Below are 22,363 nucleotides of genomic sequence, written 5' to 3' on the forward strand. Positions count from 1 at the left end.
TGATGTGTGTGAACATTACCAATATTAACATTTATACTATATGTGTGTTGAATATCAGGTTCTATTATTACTGCAGGCCTCACCTTTGTGTCTTGACTTGACAGGGATTATGCTATGCATGCAAGGTTTCCATTAGATACTTAGCATTGACTTATCAACATTTTTTCATGCAAGCTGACCATTGACATACTGTCATGGTTTAGTGGTTCTGTTTTCTGACTATAGTGCACTGTATCCTGGGTTTGAGGACTGTCACTGCTTCATATTTTCATACATGGCAGAACAGACTGCTTCAAGAATAGTGAAGCAAATATGAACTTGTTTACCTGCTTTTGATGAGCTATACCCACATTTGATCAGACTTGCACAACATTGCTCAATGTTGCCCAACATTGCTGGACAGTGCACAATATTGCTGAACATTGCCTGTAGTTGTGCTACTTAGTGTGTGCAATTTTGTTCACATATACTAAATAGTGGTGAGAGCTGTTTAGCAGTGCTTTATATTGCTTAACACATAGCAATAATGCCTCAGGTGGTGCTGCAGGGCTGCCTATGTCGGATGCATATTTTACACTCCCTATACATGTTTGTTAACAGGTAGTGTCAAGTTAGTCATCGCTTTTACTATATGTGCGAGTCGGAGAGAGGTATCATTTCCAGGGTTCCTACTGAGCCAGTGTATATGCTATGTGTTGCCTCTTTGCCAAGGCCAAGGCATACTGGGCACGTCTCCTTCTGCCTACTGGGGCAGGCTCAGGTTGTTCCTCCTCCGAGTCACGCTCTGCCTGTGATGGCTTTGGCAATGGTGGGGGACTGTTGTGCCTGGCCCTATGCTGCTCCTGCTGCAGCTGTTTTCGCAGGATCATATTGTGTAGCATAGCACATACCATGACTATTTGGGTACATGTAGTTGATGAGTACTGCAAGTTTCCACCAGATGTGTCCAGGCACCGGAACCGTGACTTGAGCAGCCCAAACACACGCTCGATTACATTTCGTGTTTGTGCGTGTGCCTCATTATGGCATTCCTGTTCAAGTGTGTGTGCATTTCTGATGGGTGTCATCAGCCATGGCTCAAGTGCATATCCAGCATCCCCCACTAGGTGGCCATGAGGGATGTCCCCATTGGCAAATGACTGGTACAGCTGTGTCAGATGCCAGATAAGGGAGTCATGGTAGCTTCCAGGGCAGCCAGCACACACATTCATTATTATGCCCCAGGCATCACACACGACCTGGCAGTTGATGGAGGGGTAACCCTACCCCGCTCACCGGCTGGTGCTTTGATGTGAATGTGCGTGCAGTCTATTGCACCCACTACCTCAGGGTATTCCACTATTTGCTGGAAGAGACGCATATTGCTGGCCAATACCTCACAGGAATTGGGGAAATATACATGATCACCGACATGTGCTGCCATGGCTTTCAGGAACTGGTGCAGTACCCTAGATGCTGATGCCTGTGAAATCCCCATCATATCACCAGTTGGTCTCTGGAAGGTACCTGTTGCTAATATTCTTAGGCCAACACATACCTTGGTTTCCACTGGGATGGGTTCCCCTCTGTTGGTTCTGTGTGTGAGGCATGGCCTGTACAGCTCAACAATTTGCTGCGTGAGGGCTCTGTCCACTCTATAGCGCTCCACTATCTCCAGCTCATGTAGCCCCTGGTAGGTTACCCTGGGTCTGTACACTCTTCTCCGTCTCCTCACTGTGGGTTGCTCAGTAGCATTTGCATTGTCACCACCCTCAGCATGTTGCATATGTCGCCTTATGACAGCAATGGCAGCCCCTAACATTTCTTTGTCTCAGTAAAGCTTTTTCAGTTTTCACTTCTATTAGCTTACTGCAGTGTTGCAGTGTGTCTGAGAAAACATACTGGAAGGTTTTTTGCTGTGTTTTAAGTGCTGGGCTGGGCTGGTGTAATGCCTGTGTAATTGGCTGATTCTGATTGTTTTCACCTGCTAGCTCTGCTAGTACTCCCTGGTTAACTTCCTACTATTTGTTGTGCTTCCTTTTCCCTTTCTGTTTCCTCAGGGGACAGCGCCATGCAAACAAGTGCAAACACATGCACAACAGCTCACACATGCTTACACGGACTAAAACTTGCTTATTCTTGTTAAAACATGCGCACACAGGTGCAAACATGCTTACAACTGTTTACACAGCCTTACATATGCTTACTCATGACTACATGCATGCACACACGCTTACACGCGCACACACTGTCTTACTCGGGTTTACTGGCACACACACGTGCGCATGCACGCTCAGCAAGAAACTTTGGTGTTATCCATAGCATATACCTTCGATTTCCTGACTTTACCTGGCCTACCTGTTGACACACCTCTTTCACTATTATGTAAATGTAAGCTGACACATGCTACTCTGCTCCAATGAGCTGCACTCCTTTCATACATACCCCCTCATGATGTCATCTATCTTCTACTCTGTTACTCCCCTTATCCTACTCCTACACTCCACTGACTGTGCTCATTTGCTGTGTGAACTTGCGATTCACTATCATAACTCTCATTTGCATAGGATTGCCTACTAATGCTTTGTTACATCTCATAGACTGAGCTTCCCTCCTTAGCAACCTCTACTTGGTGGCCATGTTGTCTTCAGCCTGTCATTCCCTTGCATTGTAAATTCATTTTAGCTATGAAATCCACATTTGTGGATCTTAATTATTAATTTTCTGCTCTTTAGGGCGCAGCGCATTTGCGCGGCGCTGCACTACGGTTAAACCTCGGACATCGGGATTAAAAAAAAATCATTTTTATTTTTATTTTGCATCACTTCCCATTGGCAATGGCCATATTTTTGGCCATTAGCATGCTTCCTCCTGTGAATGCATGCTTTTTTTACTGCTGACACCAGCTCCATTTTGCTATTTGCAAAACCATACTCAGTTATCAACTGAGTACATTTTTGCAGATAACACTACTCCTACTCGGACAGGTTCGGGTTTCCTGGATCGCAAATTTACCTCATTTGCATGGCTTTCACCTGCAATTGAGGTAATTTGTATATCCCAGCCCTGTCTGTGTAGGACTACTTTAGAGAGCTCAGTTGCATGCCCCTGACAGCTGTTCCTGGATCGCTCGGCGGACATGTTGGCTTGCTGGAGTCTTAATCTACTCTTAGACTCCGTGCAAGCCTTCATGAATCCGGCCCACTGCCTTGATGACGCAAATGCTGACACATCTGTTCTTGTGTGAATGCTGATAAGTAAACTGTCTTCAAGGAAACACCTTGTGGATTAGAAAAGCATATTTTTAAACTTTCTTAGAAAACATGTCCTGTTGTCAGTTCTTTAAAGAAAGCAAATTACATTTTTGTCATGTCTGTAAGAAGTCAGCTTTCTTGATGTGTGTGTGTAATACACTCACAAGCAAGTTCCTTATTTTTTTAAGCCACAGCCATTTAGTATGAATGCTAATCACATATTACTAAACTCTGTTTCTGCATTTAAGAAAGCTTTATCTTATTCCTTATTTATGTTGCATATGTGTAGCAAAGTTACATTCAACCTTAATATCTTGTTGAGCATAATCTTACAATTTCCTCTTTTTATTTTTTATAGAAAACACATTAAGTAACAAAATCTTTAGTCTTCTTTTGATGCAAGTCAAAATGCAATTTTACATAGTTAATACAATTATATAAAGTATTACTACTAAAACTGAATATTTTTAACAACTTTTTCTTTTACAGACCATTCTGTGAAAATATTTTATCAGTTATGAGCTGTGTCTGCTTTAGTTTTATTTTTTAACTTGATTATTTATTCTTTTGCAATCACAGAATTTAATTAATGACTTAGTACTCTTTTATTAACTCTTTGCACCTGTTGAATTAACTCTTTACTTTTATTGATTATTTTATATCAAAAGATTAGAGATAGACTAATATCTATAAGAAGCAAAAACTATGTGCTACTCCAAGCATTTATACACTGCTGAAAATATAAAGTTTCAATGTCATTGTAACCATAACATTGTGGTCATGTCTCTGAACTGTCCATTAACATCTTGGTTGACAGTGAAGTGAACATAAAGTACTGAACTGGGCTTAGATAATAAATATTTGAATGCAATTATTTCAGTATATTTATACTAAAGAATGTTATGTACATATTAGTCCATTAGCTGTATGAATGCAATATTTTAATATAATTTTCCTTTAACTGGGGTAACCAATAAGATTACAACTTAAAATCAGTGATAATATTACAACTTGACAAATTACTTTTGAACTGACTACAATGTATCCTGTACAGTATGTATTTACACAGACTGTTTGCTATTCATGCATTTCAAACTAGTAGCTATCCTGGACCCAATTTTTTTTAAACATGGTTTAACATTAACATGAAGCTAAATCTTAGAAAATTCTTATGTTTGTTTAGAAGTATCTAGTGAAATTGCCACCAGAAGCAACTAAGCTTTTTGCATACCCACATTGTCTTGCCAAAAACATATTAAAATTAGTGACCATTCTTGCTCAATATTTACATATCTTTACTTTCGCTTGTACAGCTTTAATAAAGCAATTTTAAGTCATCTCTTGTATAGCTTTACAGTTTAACAGGTTGTAAATACAATTTAATATTAAACAATACAATAATAACTAGAATGATAGCTATTAGCAACTTGTAAAATATCTTATCCTGTTAGGTTTAATCTGTTTACCAATATTTTTAATGCACTAATACCTATTTTTCCCTCCCTCCTGAAAGAGTATTGTCAAGAAGGAATGAGATATTATTTCTTCTCTGTAGCTTTATTTTAAACCCTTTTGCAACACATACTGCTCACACAGTCAGTGTAAAACTGAGAAAGTACCCCTCCCCCTGTAGTACTGCAGTATTGTTTATTTGCTTTATAATGTATGTCAGCCCAACACTTTGGTTATACATTTGTTTATTAGGTTACTAAACTATAGACCTTTGTCTGATTTGATTGGCTGTTTTCTTTTCTGTTGCCTTTGCTGTCTACTTCTACTAGTGGTAGTTATTTTTACCCTCCTGTATACTTGATTTAAACTGTATGTATACTATAACCCATCTGTTGGCTATACTTGATGTAACTGAGTTTTTTTATCAGTGACATATATGCACAATTGTGATGTTTTATTATAATTATCAAATAGTGTTGCATGTGAACATTTTAACAATTATGTTTTAATAACAATCATTTTTTAGAAAAACTCAAGCTAATTGTCCAGCAGTCTTGTTTCTTATCTTATCTGCTCAACATTTCCTGTAACTATTCATCCAGTCTAGGAAGGTCTGAGCTCACATTTCAGTTAACCCTTTTAGCATTTTTCCTTTAATCATCTGTTAGTAAAATGCAGCTATAAAACACTTTGTATTATATTTGTGATTTGCATAACTATGCAAACTAAACATTATTTTACAATTAGCTTACATATTTTTTAACTTTTGATGTCAGTATTTTTTATTTATTTAACTGCTCTGCCATTCATTTTGCAAAGTCTGTTTGACTAACACCATCTGTGATTTTATTTCTTTTTAAAATTCAGAACTTTAACTGGTGTGGTGTTACTATACAATTATAAAAAAATGTAAAAAATAGATATTAGCTTAACTAACACTTTTATATTTACATTATTTATATTTGCTGTTGTCTGCCTGTTATTGTTGTGCATTGTATAAAAAGAAAATACATGCATGTCAGTCTTGTGACTTTAAATCTTTATACAAGCATGTCAGTGTTGTGATTTTAAATCTTTACTCTTATTAACTATTTTTATTTACTTTTTATACACTAGAACTGTTTTGTTTACCTTTTGACTATGTTATGAGAACGGCAGTCATACGCTCTACTTTACTGTAGTACTGATAAATATCTTGCTTTAATTGAATGGAAGTTTTAAACGTTTGAGAATGATTTGTATTTTACCATCCTACCATGTATGCTTAACCATTTTCAAAACACAAACATATTATACAATATATCTCCTTTGTACAGATCAGCTGTAGTTTCCTGCTCTTTCTCAGTGTATGTAAGAAGTCAGTCTCTGTCAGTTCAGCTAATCTATTTTCTTCATCTTGCAACTGCTGTTCAAGAGTCTCCTCATGGTCTGCCTGATATGTCTCAGGAACCTGTTCTGCTGAATCTGAAACTCTTATAAACTTTTGAAAAAATGTTTGTATAATTTGTCTAAACTTCCTGAACTCATTGTGTCTGTCTCTTAGAAGTTTATTACATTCTTTTGTAACAAAATATACTAGAGGTCCTGTCAGTAACTGATTTGACTCCTGTTGTAACTCTGAAATAAACCTTTTACATGTGGTGACAGGACGTAACTGTTTAACATTTGAATCACACAATAAACATTTGTCATACTCCACATGGTTTTCTTTGAGATACCAGTCTAATATTGTAATACATTTTCATAATGCCTTACTATCAACCTGCCCTAATGTTTTACATTTACTAATGTGCTGTGTATACCAACATTACAATTTACTAAAGCTTGGTTTACATTTGCTTGAATTATGTCTGAAAATATCCATACTGTCTAATAACATCCAAACTGGCTAATATCCAAACTGTCTAATAATATGCAAACTGTCTAATAGCATCCATACTAAAACAATGTGACACAGAGAAAAGTCTTACCAGTTAGCAAGAAAACAGGTGATCAGGCTGTTGTTGCTGATGGCTGGAAATTTTTCAAAGTCACTTGAGAAGCTGGTGAAACACAACAGGCAGCAGACTGCTGTGAAAGTAGATATCCACCTTTTCTTGGAGAATTTATGGCACTGCACTTTCCTGAACTAGTCTCACTGGATTTAGATGTCTAAAAAACTTTACTGCTGCAAGCTGCATAAACTGGAATACTTCTGTTTAGGATTTACACATATGTACAAATGTTAGTTACTGCAATTTGACTGAAGTAACCCTCTGCAGGGCTTACCCTTCCCTCTGTGTTTGAATGCAGATTTTAGGTTCAAATGCAGGTAGGCTTGCCATTGAAAACTTCATTTTAAGGTGCTTAAGCACTGTGCTGTTACTCTGATGCTTACTGTGATGGATTTGAAGTCTTCTTAAGACACTCAGTCTTGTTGGCTGGATTCTGCTGAAATCAAAGTCTGGTTATAGTTGCATTCACAGTCTATTGCATACAGAAACTTGCAGAATATACACTGATGAGAGAATATACTTTGCAGCAACTGTCTTTAAGAGCAATAATCAATAACTGTTATAATAAACCACACGTACTTCTGTTACAGCTTCAGAAAATGTTCTACTTTACTTCTCATATAGTACAGATGATGTGAGAGATATAACATTTACCTCAGGACAATTGTGTCCCTACCAGTACCCCTAACATAACTGGATTTAATACAGACTTTATATGTTTTTTTTAGTTAAACACACCCCCCCTTGGTTTTGGAAAGATACTGCCTTGATGAACAAATGCTGACACATCTGTTCTTGTGCAAATGCTGATAAGTAAACTGTCTTCAAGGAAACGCCTTGTGGATTAGCAAAGCATATTTTTAAACTTTCTTAGAAAATCATGTCCTGCTGTCAGTTCTTTAAAGAAAGCAAATTACATTCTTGTCATGTCTGTTAGAAGTCAGCTTTCTTGACGTATGTGTGATACACTCATAAGCAAGTTCCTTATTTTTGTAAGCCACAGTCATTTAGTATGGATGCTAATCACATATTACTAAACTCTGTTTCTGCATTTAAGAAAGCTTTATCTTATTCCTTATTTATGTTGCATATTTGTAGCAAAGTTACATTCAACCTTAATATCTTGTTGAGCATAATCTTACAGTTACATTGTGCTGTACTGTACTGTACCATAAGGAGTTATATTGTGCTGTTCCGTATTGTACTGCATTGAGTTATATTGTGATGCACTACATACTGTAGTACCTTATGGAGTTATATTGAGCTGTACTGTATTGAGTTATACTGTGCTGTACTGCATTGCACCATATTGACTTATATTGTGCTGTCCAGTATTGTACAGTATGGAATTATATAGTATTTATTTAACTAGTATAAACTACTAATATAGTATAAAGTTATATTGTGCTGTATAATTTATATTGTGCTGTACTATATTGTACTATATTTAGTTATACTGTACAGTACTGTATTGTAGTGTATTGACTTATATTATGCTGTCCAGTGTAGTACAGTATGGAATTATAGTGTGCTGTACTGCATTGTACCTCACAGAGTTATATTGTGCTGTACTGCATTGTACTGTTTGGAATTATATTGTGCTGTACTGTATTGAATTATATTGTGCTGCACTATACTGTACCGTATAGAGTTATATTGTGCTGTAACATATTGTACTGTATTTAGTTACATTGTGCTGTACTGCATTCTACCATATAGAGTTATATTGTGCTGTACTATGATGTACTCTATTGAGTTACACTGTCCTGTACTGTATTGTACCATATTGACTTATATTGTGCTGTCCAGTATTGTACAGTATGGAATTGCACTGTATTGAGTTATATTGTGCTGTACTGCATTGTACTATATAGAGTTATACTATGCTGTACTGTATTGTACGGTATGCTGTGCTGTATTATACTGCAATGACTTATATTGTGCTATCTAATATTTACAGTATGGAATTATATTGTGCTGTACTGCATTGCACCTTATAGAGTTATATTGTGCTGTTCTGTAATGTACTTTATTGAGTTATACTGTCCTGTACTGCATTGTACCATATTGACTTATATTGTGCTGTCCAGTATTGTACAGTATGGAATTATATTGTGCTCTACTGCATTGTACTGTATTGAGTTATATTTTCCTGCAATGTATTGTACTGTATTGAGCTATATTGTGCTGTACTGCATTGTACCATTTAGAGTTATACTGTACTGTACGGTATTGTACGGTATTAAGTTATACTGTGCTGTGCTGTATTGTACTGCAATGACGTATATTGTGCTGTCTAACATTTACAGTATGGAATTATATTGTGCTGTACTGCATTGCACCTTAAAGAGTTATGTTGTGCTGTACTTTATTGAGCTGTACTAAGGTGCACTGAAATTCGGAATACTGAGTAGTTCCCTATTGTATGGTATCATTTTGTTCTGTACTATGCTATGCTATACTGTACAGAGCTGCACTTTTCTTCATCCACTCATCTTTGTGATACTGTACTGCATAGTAAGGCACGTATTGTGCAGTACTACATTGAGCTATGTTGGATAGCACCATATTGTAAGGCATCATGTTGTACTGTATTGTGCTGTATTGTATAGAGATGCGGTGTTTCTGCACTGTTTCTATTGCTTCACTGTACATTTATACATTATACAGCAGGTCAAAAGCTCAAGTGATTTAACTGTTTGGATAAAATATACATATGCCTAATTTGTTGTCTGTGTGCTAAAATTTGCAGTGGGATTGTCTATACATTCTGTAAAAAATGCTCACTATTTGATTGGTGTGTGATGTTTACATGCTGTATATACTAGGTTCAACCGATCTGTCTTAGCTTAACATGCGCTAAGTACTATATAGTGTATGTAACATGGTGATCACCTGCTAAGTTATATAGTCCTGAGTGTCTTAATAGTACATTTTACTCATTCAAATATATGCAATGCAGAGCTTTTCTCTCCATGCATCTGATGAAAATGGGTTTTGCCCAGTCAGACTTTTCCCAGTAGACAAAGGCAAATAAATAAATAAATTCTAATGTAGTAACTATAATGTATATTTTACATATCTGGTTATGTATGTAGGATATATAACATGGAAAACAAAGTGTTACACTTTGTTACTGTAGCAGCATGGGAACTTAAAGCGCATATTATTGATTTTTGTCCTACTTACTATATCTGTATGAGTGTGTGTGTGTGTGTGTGTGTGTGTGTGTGTGTGTGTGTGTGTGTGTGTGTGTGTGTGTGTGTCTGTAAAGAGGGTTAACATTCCTGAGATTAATTTACAACTCCAAATCACTTGGCCAACACTCATTTATGTGAATAATGTAATTTGTGTGAATAATGTTTTGGACGACTTCCAGTTGGTTGACAAACGTAAGTGGTTAGGTTGGGACTTTCTCTGTGAGTGCATGTTTTTTGAGGGACTAGGATAAGGATTAGGTAAAGAGATAGATTTAGTATGTGTGCAAGTGTGATTGCTTTATGGTTAGGGTAAGGGGATAGATTTAGTGTGCACATGTGAGTGAGTGTGTGTGTGTGTGTGTGTGTGTGTGTGTGTGTGTGTGTGTGTGTGTGTGTGTGTGTGTGCATGTGTGTCTGAGCTCTGTTGTGTTATAGAAAGGACTGCTTTAAGGTAAGCCACATATTAGAAGTAAGGACAGGGGTGTATCTGCATGCATTATTAAGGTGGAGCAGCCCCCCCAGCCTACTTTGGTAATACATGCTAAACCTAATCTTAATCCTAAATCTGTTCCTACCTCTAACTACAGTGTTCAGCCTACCTTAAAAAAGCCCTTTCCATGACACTATTACTATTTAGGCAGATTTGAGCAGAATGTGTGGTAGGGTTATGGATAGTATTTAATGTACTCTGTTGTGTTGCATGGTGCTGTCAATGTTATGAATAGTTGGCATGTTTTTGTCTGTGTTTTGTATTGATTATTTTATGTTTCAACCATTCAAGATATAATACTCTAGAGATATGCATAGTCTGAAACCTTGTGGCAGAAGCATGTCTAACATCAACACACAGACACACATATACATAACAGTCATACACCCACATGCCTGGCATGTTGTGTGTATATATATATATATATATATATATATATATATATATATATCAGCGTATTCCACACTTCAGCAATATATACATGCGTGTCTTGAGTATATCATCACTATCACTTGCAAAGTGCAAGTGTCCATCTGATCAGATTTTTGTAGCACCTAACAAACCAACAGCATTTGGCTGGCATGTACTACTACAATGATATTGCTACCATTACAGTATACCTCAGCACCATATTTGTTCCATCCCATAACTAGCTGTGGAACAAAATTCTGCCAGTGATGATTCCACAGCTTCAAATGTGTGTACCAAGCCAGGCAATGTGTGCTTGCACAGACATGCACATGCCTCTGTGTGTTTATACAGAGCAAGTTCATGTTGATGAGCTCCACATCCTCATATAACTTAAACTCCAGCTCAGCTGTGTATTTGCTGCTTTATAGTACTATTAGAAGCTGTCATCACTGTTTAATAATCAAGCAGTTTGGATGTTTACCAGTCAGATTTCTAATCACCTTCCTCATCAGTACCTTAACATATAAGCTTTATAACTTGGACTACGACAGTCTGCAGATCCTTATGTAATGTTAATGCTGTCAAACAATCCATCAGGTCACTTAGATCGTTATTATCTTCTTCCAGTGCTTTCCTAACCCTGCCTGTTCCCTAACCTGCACTTGCAAGGCATGTTCCTACCTTACATTTAGAATTCAGCACCCAGTGCTGTTCATCATCAGTCCTCCTGTACTACTCAGCTTAAAGTACTGATAAAGCAATAAATGCACTAGGTTGGTCATCTAATTTCTTCTTCTTATTCCATCCGTGTCCCTCTTCTCTCACCCATGCAAGACTACATTCTTCAGAGCAGATTATTAGTGTAACTGATTTTGTTGTGGGTATTATAAATTTTAATTTCCTGGATTAGTTCTTTTAAAATTGGCTTATTATTTCTCTTTGCTCTTTAAACTGTGTTATCTTACTGCAGTGTGTGTCTACTACTTTAAATTTACCATTTGTTAATCAGGTAAGCCAAACAGGCACACAATCTCCTTTCAAGGGTGACCCAGGAGCAATATCTGGTTAAGTGACTTGCTCAAGATCACACTGTAGGCAGTGAGGGCTGAGGGAATAAAACCCTGTACCACAGCTCACAGCCTTTACCATCTGTACCAATGGCCAGATACAGCGTATGTTTGCTTCTTCTTATGTAACAATGCTATGACTGCAAAGTTTATTAATAATTCAGTTCACCTACCTTCAAAATTAAATAAATAAGCAAAATAAAATAAATTGACATTTTTCCCTATATTTCAGTGTTATCCCCTCAACCACCCACTGTTGTTCTCCCATACTACAAAACCAGCAGGCTGTTACACTATATAGTAAGCTATTTGAAGACAAAGTTATAGGTACAGGAGCAATCAACTACCCTAAAGTCATGGTGCAAGATGGATCTGGGTGTTTTGGATGTCTTTAATCAAAATGCAACTAAAAAAAGGTAGTGGCTATGAGCCTGTTGACAGAAGAAGCATGCTAGAGCATGGATGATGGCAGAAAGGCACCTATGTCAAAAAGTGTTAATACCTAAGGAAAGTTAAAAAAGAACAGGCTATAACCCTCACATTGTGAGGAGTGGTGCACACCATATGCAGTGACTGCTCTGTGCCTACCTAAATTTGCAATGTCCTACACCACATTAGAGGCGGGTCAAATAATTCAGGCAACTTTAGCCCATCAGTCGGGATATGTTCACGATCACTACCACTAATTCCGGACAAGGGGATGATTGCTGTCAAATAGGGGTGGCATAGCCTGTGACGTGTGAAGCACTCTAAGCTATGTAACATTGCTGAAATCTTGTCCCTGACTAAGAGTGCTTCTCAAACAATCTGGAAATATAGAGCTGATAAGTAGGTGGGATGGCATAATGGTTAAGGTGTTTACCTTATAGACACAAGGTGCAGGGTTTGATTTTCACATGGGGTAATTGGCTAGGCTTGAAAAGGCCCACAAGGGTAGTTAGCCTAGTACTAATCTATGAACCTATAAGTATATTTTTTGACACTTTAACTGTTCAATGTTCTGCACTGTCTTTATTTTTGCTTGACTGAATTATTTATATATTTGCTGACCGAATTTTGTTTTTTAATCTGTGCTGAAATTTTAACTGTTCAGTGTTCTACACTGTCTTTATTTTTGTTTGACTGAATTATTCATATATTTACTGACCGGATTTTGTTTTCTGATCTGTGCTGAAATTTTTTTCTCCCACCATCTCATCCAACTACTGTGGCGTTCTTTAAAGATGGTGCTTTTGCAGTTGCCCGTCCCTACTGTAAATTTGATTTGGGGCACTCCTCCCAGTCCCATCTCATTAGCTCATTCTAGCTAATACAGAGATCATTTGGGAAGGCTAAACCCCTTAGTCCCTTAACCTTAAATTATCTTCTGTTCCTGCTCTCTCCCTTTCCACTTTATATAAATTAAAAAAGGACACTTTATTCAGTTGCTTATATTTTTTCTGTATTTCTGTTTCTTCCTACTACTCTGTTACTTCATCTTGCTTTTTCCTGCTACTTGCTGCTTGTTCTCTAAAGGGTTCAACTGCATCTTTTCTGTTGCATTTATTACTGCTTATTTATAGCCTGCCTACATTGTTAAGTGTTATTCTAAGCTCTTAGTTTTGGTTTAAGCACTTGGGCTTTAGGCCCACCCCTTAGTTCTCCCTGGCCTTTCTCCCTCAGATTCTGACAAGTATGGATGGATAATTTCCTTCAGTTTCTCCTGCCAGTCTGGTTGATATGGGTATCCTGAGACAGTGTAGCAACTGCCTCATGTACACGGACAACCATCTACTACTACCACCTAGGAACACAATTTGTGACAGATGCAATTACACTAGGAACCTAGAGTCCATGCTGTCCCCCCCTCAAGCCAGTATATCTGGCACCAAAAAGGTTGTCAACACAATCACTACACCTCAAGCAGCACTCACACCTACACAACACACACCAACATCTGCAGAGGTCCTCCACATAAACATACAAAAACAAAGGAGACATCCGAGGCAACAACACATGCGATCTCCACAGCCTTCCACACCACATAGCATGCATAGGCCACACACCTGTCTCTCACAGGCACTAAGGCTTCACCATAAACCCAACATATAGTCATAGGACACTCCATTGTGAGACACACAGATGTTCCTCTCACCAGGCTGGATAAGGAGAAAGTCATGGTTAGTTGTCTGTCAGGTGCCAGAATCCACCATATCACATACGCACTCAAGTCTCTCAACAACAGGTATTGTTATGACTCTGTCATAGTCCATGTTGGCATAAATTACTTGAGACGTACCTCTCTGGGCTATATGAACTGAGACATAATTGAGCTCGCTGATTATGTGTTGCAGACAGGTATGTCCCTAGCCTTAAGCAGCATTCTGCCGTCACCCAGAATGATGCCTCAGTACAAACAGAAAATTATTGATTTTAACAATTGGCTTAGTTTCTGGTGTCATTCCAGGGAGATCCAGTACCTGACAGCCAGGGAAGATATGATCGATAGACCATGATGCTTTGCTAGAGATGGCCTGCATCTGTCTCACCTGGGCTTCAGGCTTCTGGCAAAGGGTCTTGCCTCCCCCACAGTGCCTTTTTTAGTAAAAGTCCTGAGGTTGATAAAACCAACATAAATCATTCCAACAACAAGCAAATTAAAGGTCACCCTGCTAAATGCTAGGAGTCTAAACATAAAACTGCACTCATTGCAAGCATTCTTAACCCTGGAATATGCTGACATCTGTGCAGTCACAGAAACCTGGTTCAAAGCTGCGGAGAGCACCCCAGCCTTGCCTGGTTACTCATCCTATCATACATTCAGACCCCAAACTGTGGGCAGTAAAGCCAAAGGAGATGGAGTTTCAGTATACATTAAAGACATACACACCTCCAGGCTGGTCAAACAGTATGACGCACAGGAGAGACTCTAGGTGCAGTTAACCATTGACAAGACCCCTAGTCAAATCATAGCTAGCTACCGGCTCCCAAATATGATCCAGGATGCTCATTATGCCTATTTGGACCTGTTTGAATCTATCAATATTTAACTCTTTACCCTGATCCTGGGTGACTTTAACTTCCCAAACATAGATTGGAAGAACTAGTCATGCCAGAACACAAATGCCCAGAGATTCCTCGATTTTGTCAATGCAAATGCGTTGGAACAGCTAGTCAATACCCTCACAAGAGGTGATAATCCCCTGGATTCAATAAATTTCATGCAGGAATAGTGCTATTCTTGCACGGAGTGAACCGTGTCATTTTACCCTTAGTTTTAACAGAAACACGCCTTGCATATTCATGAAGGCAGACTGCTGCTAAGGCTAAATGGACATGAACATTACTGAGTGTAGGGGGCATGTTTAGGTAGTGCACACACATCTAACATGCCCCCTGCACTCAGAAAGTGCCGAACAGCACTTTTTAAAAGCATTTCAGTGTCTGTTGACACTGAAATAAAATAAAATGAGTATTTCAGTGTCTGCAGACACTGAAATAGATAGGGGAGCAAGACATCAATGCAGGGGATGGGATGTGTAACAGGTTCTGTCACACACCCCCTGCATTGCAAAAGTGCTGTATGGTCATAGCCCTCAACTGTACAGGTTTCTGTAGAATGCCCAGATGCCTGCCTCACATACCTCTCAACTTCCTAGAGCAAGAAAGATGTACAAAGCCATAAATAATGGGGGGACAAAGGCACAAAAATAGGAGCACTATTTAAATATTGCACTTACAAACCCAGAAAGTTGATAGAATAAAAGGTTTGCATTAGCATGGACTTCCTGAAGAGTATGAAGATGGAAATCCAAATGTCTGTCATTGTAAAAGTGCCATATGGCCATAACCCTCAACTGTACAGGTTTCTGCAGAATACCCAGATGCCTGCCTCACATACCTCTCAACCTCCTAGAGCAAGAAAGCAGTACAAAGCCATAAATAATGGGGGGACAAAGGGACAAAAATAAGGACACTTTTTAAATATTGCACTTACAAACCCGGAAAGTTAATAGAATAAAAGGTTTGCATCAGCATGGATTTCCTGAAGTGTATGAAGGTTGAAACCCAAATGGCTGTCAGTATGTTCTGACTTAAACCCTGAGTGATTTGCCAGTGATTTGCTAGAAAGCCATAGTCACACTTCTTAAGTTTGTAAGAGTAATAATTAAAATCTGTCCCTATGTGTCCCTTTACAATTCCCCTTGCTGTCACTGACAAGGAGTACAGATACATGTAAATAAAATGGATTTATAAAATGTATTTTTTTAACATCCTAAGGTATGTTTAAGCATAGCTAATCAGGTGTACGCATTATGGCCCTTTGCTCAGTATTGCTCAAACATTCCATAGGAGATAAATAAAAATATACAGCTAGAATGTTTATGCTGAGATAATGTAGTGGTTAGAGTCCTGGCTTTTCATGCAGGCATTCACAGTTTGTGTACCAAAACAAGCACTTTATTTTTACATGAGAAAGCAGTGTTAACATTATTATTTTAATTTTAAATTATGTAGTAATTGATATTTGTCAATGAGGGTAGTGTAGCTGGTCTAAAATGTAAGTATGAGTGAATATAACATGTGAAATCACCCATGTATACACAAGTGTCCCCTGGAGTATAGTCGCATACACCATGGTAATGTAATGAAAGCACATAGAGGTACATCATGTAAAGTAGATCATATACAGTGATGTCCCACTCACTAGGCTGAATAAAGAGAAGGTAACAGTCAGCTGTACAAAGTCATAAATAATAGGTTCATAGGTTCATAGGTTCATACTAGGCTATCTGCCCTAGGGCATTTATAAGCCTAGCCAGAATGTGTTTGGCTTTCGCCACCCATTTTAAATTTATTTTGCTATGCCCTTTTTCGAGGTTAGTATACTGTGCATCTGTCTAACAGTAACACAGAAGTGATACCCAGGGTAAACCTACGATCTCCCATCCACTCATCAAGATTCCTCTTGAAGAGAGTCAATGAGGGACTCTGCCTAACCTGGACTGGGATTTTATTCCAGAGTGAAGGGAGCCTCTGGGTTATGAATCTGTCCCTCCAGCATGTCCTATTTATTTCAGTGCTGAGGTTCAAGTCTCTCGAGCACGTAGCTCGATGGGATTTGGATTTTCTGAGGTGCAGCATGTCCATTAATTCCGGGTTGGACATGGCTTTATCGTCAGGCACAGATCGCCTCTGAACAGGCAGTATGCCACTGAGTAGAGCTGGAGTTTCTTTAACCGGGCAGCATATGGCATCTGTTTGAGCCCTTTGATCCTCTTGGTGAGGTACTTTTGGGGTCTTTCCAGTTGCTGCAGGTGTCTGGTAAGGTACATCCCAAAAGGGGCATTGTACTCAATTATGGGCCTGATGAGGGATGAGTAAAGAGGCACGATGACCTCCCTGATCTAGATGTGAATCCCTTCATGATTAGGTGGGCTATATAAAATGTTTTTCTAACCACTTTGGCCACGTGGTTGTCAAATGAGAGATTGCTATCAACTTGGGTCCCCAGGTCCCTAATTACTTCTTCTGTACTTAATGGATTACCACCTATGTGGTAATTTGTGGGCACTTTGTTTTTGCCAAAGGGGATGACTATACACTTTTTGGCATTTAGCTTGAGGCCATGGCTCTGGCACCAGTTGTCTGTTTCTATGAGGCCCTTTTGGAGGATGCTTGTGTCGGCTGGAGAGTCGATTATGGCACCCAGTTTGCAGTCATCTGCAAACTTGGTCAGCCACAGTCCTTCCGTGTTGGCCTGTACCTCCGAGAAATATATACCGAACAAGAGAGGTCCCAGGACTGAGCCTTGTGGGACACCACTTGTAACTGGTTTGGAGTCTGACATGGCTCCAGCAATTCTAACCATGTGGGTTCTGTCCTTGAGCCAGTTTGCAATCCATCTGGTGACATAGGGGTTTATATTTAAGCTGGTGAGCTTATCTATAATGCCCGAGTGGAGTATTGTATCGAAGGCTTTTGCGAGGTCCAGGTAGGCTGTGTGGACCACCTTCCCCTCGTCAATGGCCTTGGTGACTGTTTCAAAGAAATCAACCAGGTTTAAGAGGCAGGATCTGCCCTTAACAAAGCCGAACTGGGTAGGATCCAGTGTCTGTAGGTCCCCAATATCTTTATTTATGAGGTCCATGATGAGCCTTTCCATAGCTTTGCAGACCAAGCTAGTCAGGCTTATGGGGCGATAGTTTCCAGGATCCATTGAGGCACCACCTTTATGGACAGGGACCACTGTTGCTGTACGCCACTCTTTGGGCACATATCCTGTAGTAAGGCTGAGATTGAACAGTAGTTTTATGTTTGGGTTTAGCTCTTTTTGGAGTTCATGTAGGACGCAGCCCGGGACACTGTCTGGTCCCATTGATGCTGTGTTTTTTGCTTTGGAGAGGGCGGCTCTTACCTGAGCATCTGAGATGTCAGGGAGGCAGCACTCTGCTGGGATAGATATTTGCCCTTTTGGTGGGGATGGGGGGGGGGGAGTTTGCGCTGAACCTGTCAGCTAGGATGTTGGCAATGTATGTGGGTTCAGTGTATTTTTTGTCATTTTGGACTAATTCTGAGCATATCTGGTAATTACCACCCAGGTTCCTAACATAACTAAAGAAAGCCTTGTGATTATCCTTAGTGTCCTGTGCAATTTTTCTCTCGAAGCTGGCCTTAGACAATTTTATGAGTGCCCGTAGTTTTTTGCTAATACTGATCAGTGATGCCTTCCCTTTTTGGGATTTTGCTCTATCATTTAGTAGCTTCCTCCTTCTATTGTATAGTTTGTTTATGGCTGGGGTCCACCAGACAGGATGTCTGCCTTTGGAGGATTGGGTCTTGGTTATATTTGGGATCGCATGATCCATGCATTCCTGAAGGTGTTCATAGAATGCATTTATAAAGGATTATGCGGTCTGGGCCGTATTTTCCACAGGCCTGGGGGCTTTGAAGGATTCACCTCGGTTTTGAGGAGTGTGAAACTTGCTTTAGAGAAGTTTTTCACTGTGGTTTTCTGGGTAGGGGTGGGGTCGGGATGTGAATATCCAGTGAGATTAGTTTATGGTCTGATCTTACCAGTGAGGGATACACTTCTGGTGTGGAGCATAGAGTCCCCATGTTGGTGATGATCAGGTCCAGTATGTTTTCCCCTCTTGTGGGAGTGGTAACAAGTTGTTCCATAGCATTTGAATTTATAAATTCTAGGAACCTTTGGGCTAGGGTGTTGGAGCTAGAGTAATGCTCCCAGTCTATGTTTGGGTAGTTGAAGTCGCCCAATATAAGGGTGTTTGGAGAGACCTTCATATTTTCCAGTGTTCTCAGAAAGACCGAGTGGGGTTCCTGGGTTTGGGAGGGTGGTCTGTAGCAGGCTATAAACTGGAAGGCAGTTTTACCCACTGTTAGTTGCACATGGATAGTCTCTGATGCTTCGTGCTTTGCCACCAACCTGGAGGTGTGGGTATCTTTGATGAATATCGGTACTCCCCCTCCTTTTGTGGTTCGGTCCAAGTTTTGGGGCCAAAAAGCATGGTATGAGGTATAACCTGGTAGTGCTGGGGTGCTCTCGGAGCCCTGAACCAGGTTTCTGTTACTGCACAGATATCGATGTTCTCCATGCTAAGGAGAGTTTCGAGTGCATGCATCTTGAGGTTTAGACTTCTGGCGTTGAGTAGCATTACTCTTAGTTTCTTATCCCTTGTGATACCTATGGAGGTGGGTTTGTCTTTTGAGCCTTGTCTAAAAAGGCACTATGGGGTAGCAAGAGCCTTTGCCAATATCCGAAAGCCCAGGGTGACAGGTGCAAGCCATCCCTAGCGAAGCATCGTGGCTTGTCGAGCATATCATCCCAAGCTGACAGGCATTGGATCCCCTTTGAATGACACCAGTACTTAAGCCAATTGTTGAAATTGATCATCTTGTCTTCATATTGTGGCATCATTCTTGGTGAGGGTAAGATGCTACTCAAGGTCAGGGTCATACCGGCCTGGGCTACATGCTCAGAGAGCTCCTCTATGTCTCTTTTCATGTAGTCCAGGGAGGTACGTCTCAGGTCATTCACACCAGCATGGACAATGACTGAGTCATATTTGTACTTGCCTTGGAGTGACCTGAGTGCTTGTGCTATGTGGCGGATCCTAGTGCCCGACAGGCTGCTCACCGTGACCCTCTCCTTGTTCAGCCTGGTGAGCGGGACGTCAGTGTGCCTGACGATAGAGCCACCTATTACAAGTGTATCAGGTGTGTTGTTTAATCTTAAGGGCTGTGACTGTTCGGCACACTGGCTTTGTGAGATATGTGTTGCACATGTTTTGTTTTGGTGTAGCGGTTGCTTGGGTGTCTGCTTTGGAGGTCTCTGCTGCTTAGGCAGATCTTTATTTAGAGCCTCCGAGTATGTTTTTGTGTGATTATGTGTTTGGTTTGCTGTCGTGGTAGGTCTATGTGAGACTGGAATTGTAGTCCTTCTCCTCCTGACTGGTTATGCCAGTACTGAGTTGAGAGAGCTTAGCCTCCAGTTTGGCTATATGGTTGCATTTCTCACATGTGTTGGAATTTGTTGGGAGGAGGAGAGGGTTGTCTGTGTACATGAGTCAGTTGTAACATTGCTTCAAGATTCCCAGATTCACCAGCTGGACTGGAGAGGAGATTGACAACTGACCTTTGGACATGCTAGAATAATATTGGGAATTCCTTAATAATTGAAAACAAGGGCCAGTGGGGAGTGAGGGTGTAGTGCTTTTAATTTTTAGTGCTGACTTATATAATTGCTTTAGCGAGCAAGTGCTAGGTAACTTAAGTGCAATGTGTTACAGGTAACTTAAATGCAAAAATGACAAACAGTAACTTTCTTTCAAGTGAAACAAGGAAATAAGTACAGTAAGCAATGCAGATATCACTAGTGATCCACAAAAGCGCTGAGAAGCAGCGTATTAGGTGGAATTAGCGTTCCAGGGAAATAACAAGCAAACAAACAACAAGCATATAAACAAAGCTAGATTCAGCAGGCCTGGATCTAGTCTATGCTACAGCAACAAGGTGTACCAATTTCAGTCAGATACAGTTCAGATATTCAGGCACTATAAACCTTTAACCAGAAATTCCCAGCTCAGAAGGGCAGAGTCCAGCCTCTTCTCCCACAAGACTGCAGACCACGAAGCTTCTTAATGTAAAATAACTGGCCTGAAGCCCAAGTGCTTAAACCAGAACTAATACACTTTAAGAATAACAGACACTGGGCTCTCAATCAGCAGTTCTCAACTTAGAAGGATGAAAGCTACCTGTCCTGCCACCACAGTGCATGCCACAAACCTTCCTAATGTAAAACAACTGGTCTGAAGCCCAAGTGCTTAATCCAAAAGACTTAGAATGATAGCTACACTTTAAGCAAGTTACTACCAAGCAGTAATAAATACAATTGAATACTTTGGAGAATGCCTGGATTAGTGCTCAAGTTACACAAACAAAGCTAGATCCAGCAGGCCCGAATCCAGTCTATGCCACAGCAAACAAGGCGCACCAACTTCAGTAAGAAGCAGTTCAGATATGCATGCACTATAAGCCTTTAACCAGAAATTCCCAGCTCAGAATGGCACAGTCCAGCCTCCCCTCCCACAAGAGTGCAGACCACGAACCCACTTAATGTAAAATAACTGGCCTGAAAGCCCAAGTGCTTAAACCAGAATTAATACACTTTTAGAATAACAGACACTGAGCCCTCAATCAGCAGTTCCCAACATAGAAGGATGTAAGCTACCTGTTCTGCCACTACAGTGCAGACCATAAACCCTCACTCTGCAAAACAACTGGTCTGAAGCCCAAGTGTTTAAACCAAAAGGCTTACAATGAGTTAGACCAAGCAGTAATAAATACAACTGAGTACTTTTAAGATGATGAAAAAGTAAAATAAAGTAGGTAGAAACACAAGTACAGTAAAAGCAGATGAATTTTTTTTTCTGAACAAGTGCTGAGATCAAAGAAACAGATCTGAGTGCTGAAACTAGAAAACTGGCTAGTTATAAGAAAAAAAAACTAAGCTAGAAGGCTTCCCTCCAACACAGAAGGGCTTGGGGGCTCAGAAGCCTATAAATAGTCTATACCACTTAAGAGGAAAGGCAGGAAACAAGCTTAAATTTATTTCTTTTTTTCTGTTCCCCAGATGCTCTCTTTGTACACAGTAGGAGTGCCTGAAATCAGAATATGATCTCACTGCACTCAGTTGAGTGAGCAAATGAGATGGGCCCAGAAGGAGTATCCAAACACAAATTTACAAGAGGGGCGGGCAGTTTCAAGGCCACTAAGATTAACACCAAAAACAAAAACAAGGAGGGTGGGTAGGACTAACTGAAGACCAGAGTCAAAACTTCCAGTTCAGTTAATATTCCTGCAACACACAGTTAAAATCAATTTGGGGGGACAAAGGCAAAAAAATAGGGACACGTGAAGGGTATGAAGATGGAAATCCAAATGTCTGTCATTGTAAAAGTGCCATACGGCCATAACCCTCAACTGTACAGGTTTCTGCAGAATTCCCATATGCCTG

This window comes from Protopterus annectens, chromosome 1.part1, assembly GCF_019279795.1.
Source record: "Protopterus annectens isolate FY-2018-M chromosome 1.part1, PAN1.0, whole genome shotgun sequence".
Taxonomy (NCBI): Eukaryota; Metazoa; Chordata; order Ceratodontiformes; family Protopteridae; genus Protopterus; species Protopterus annectens.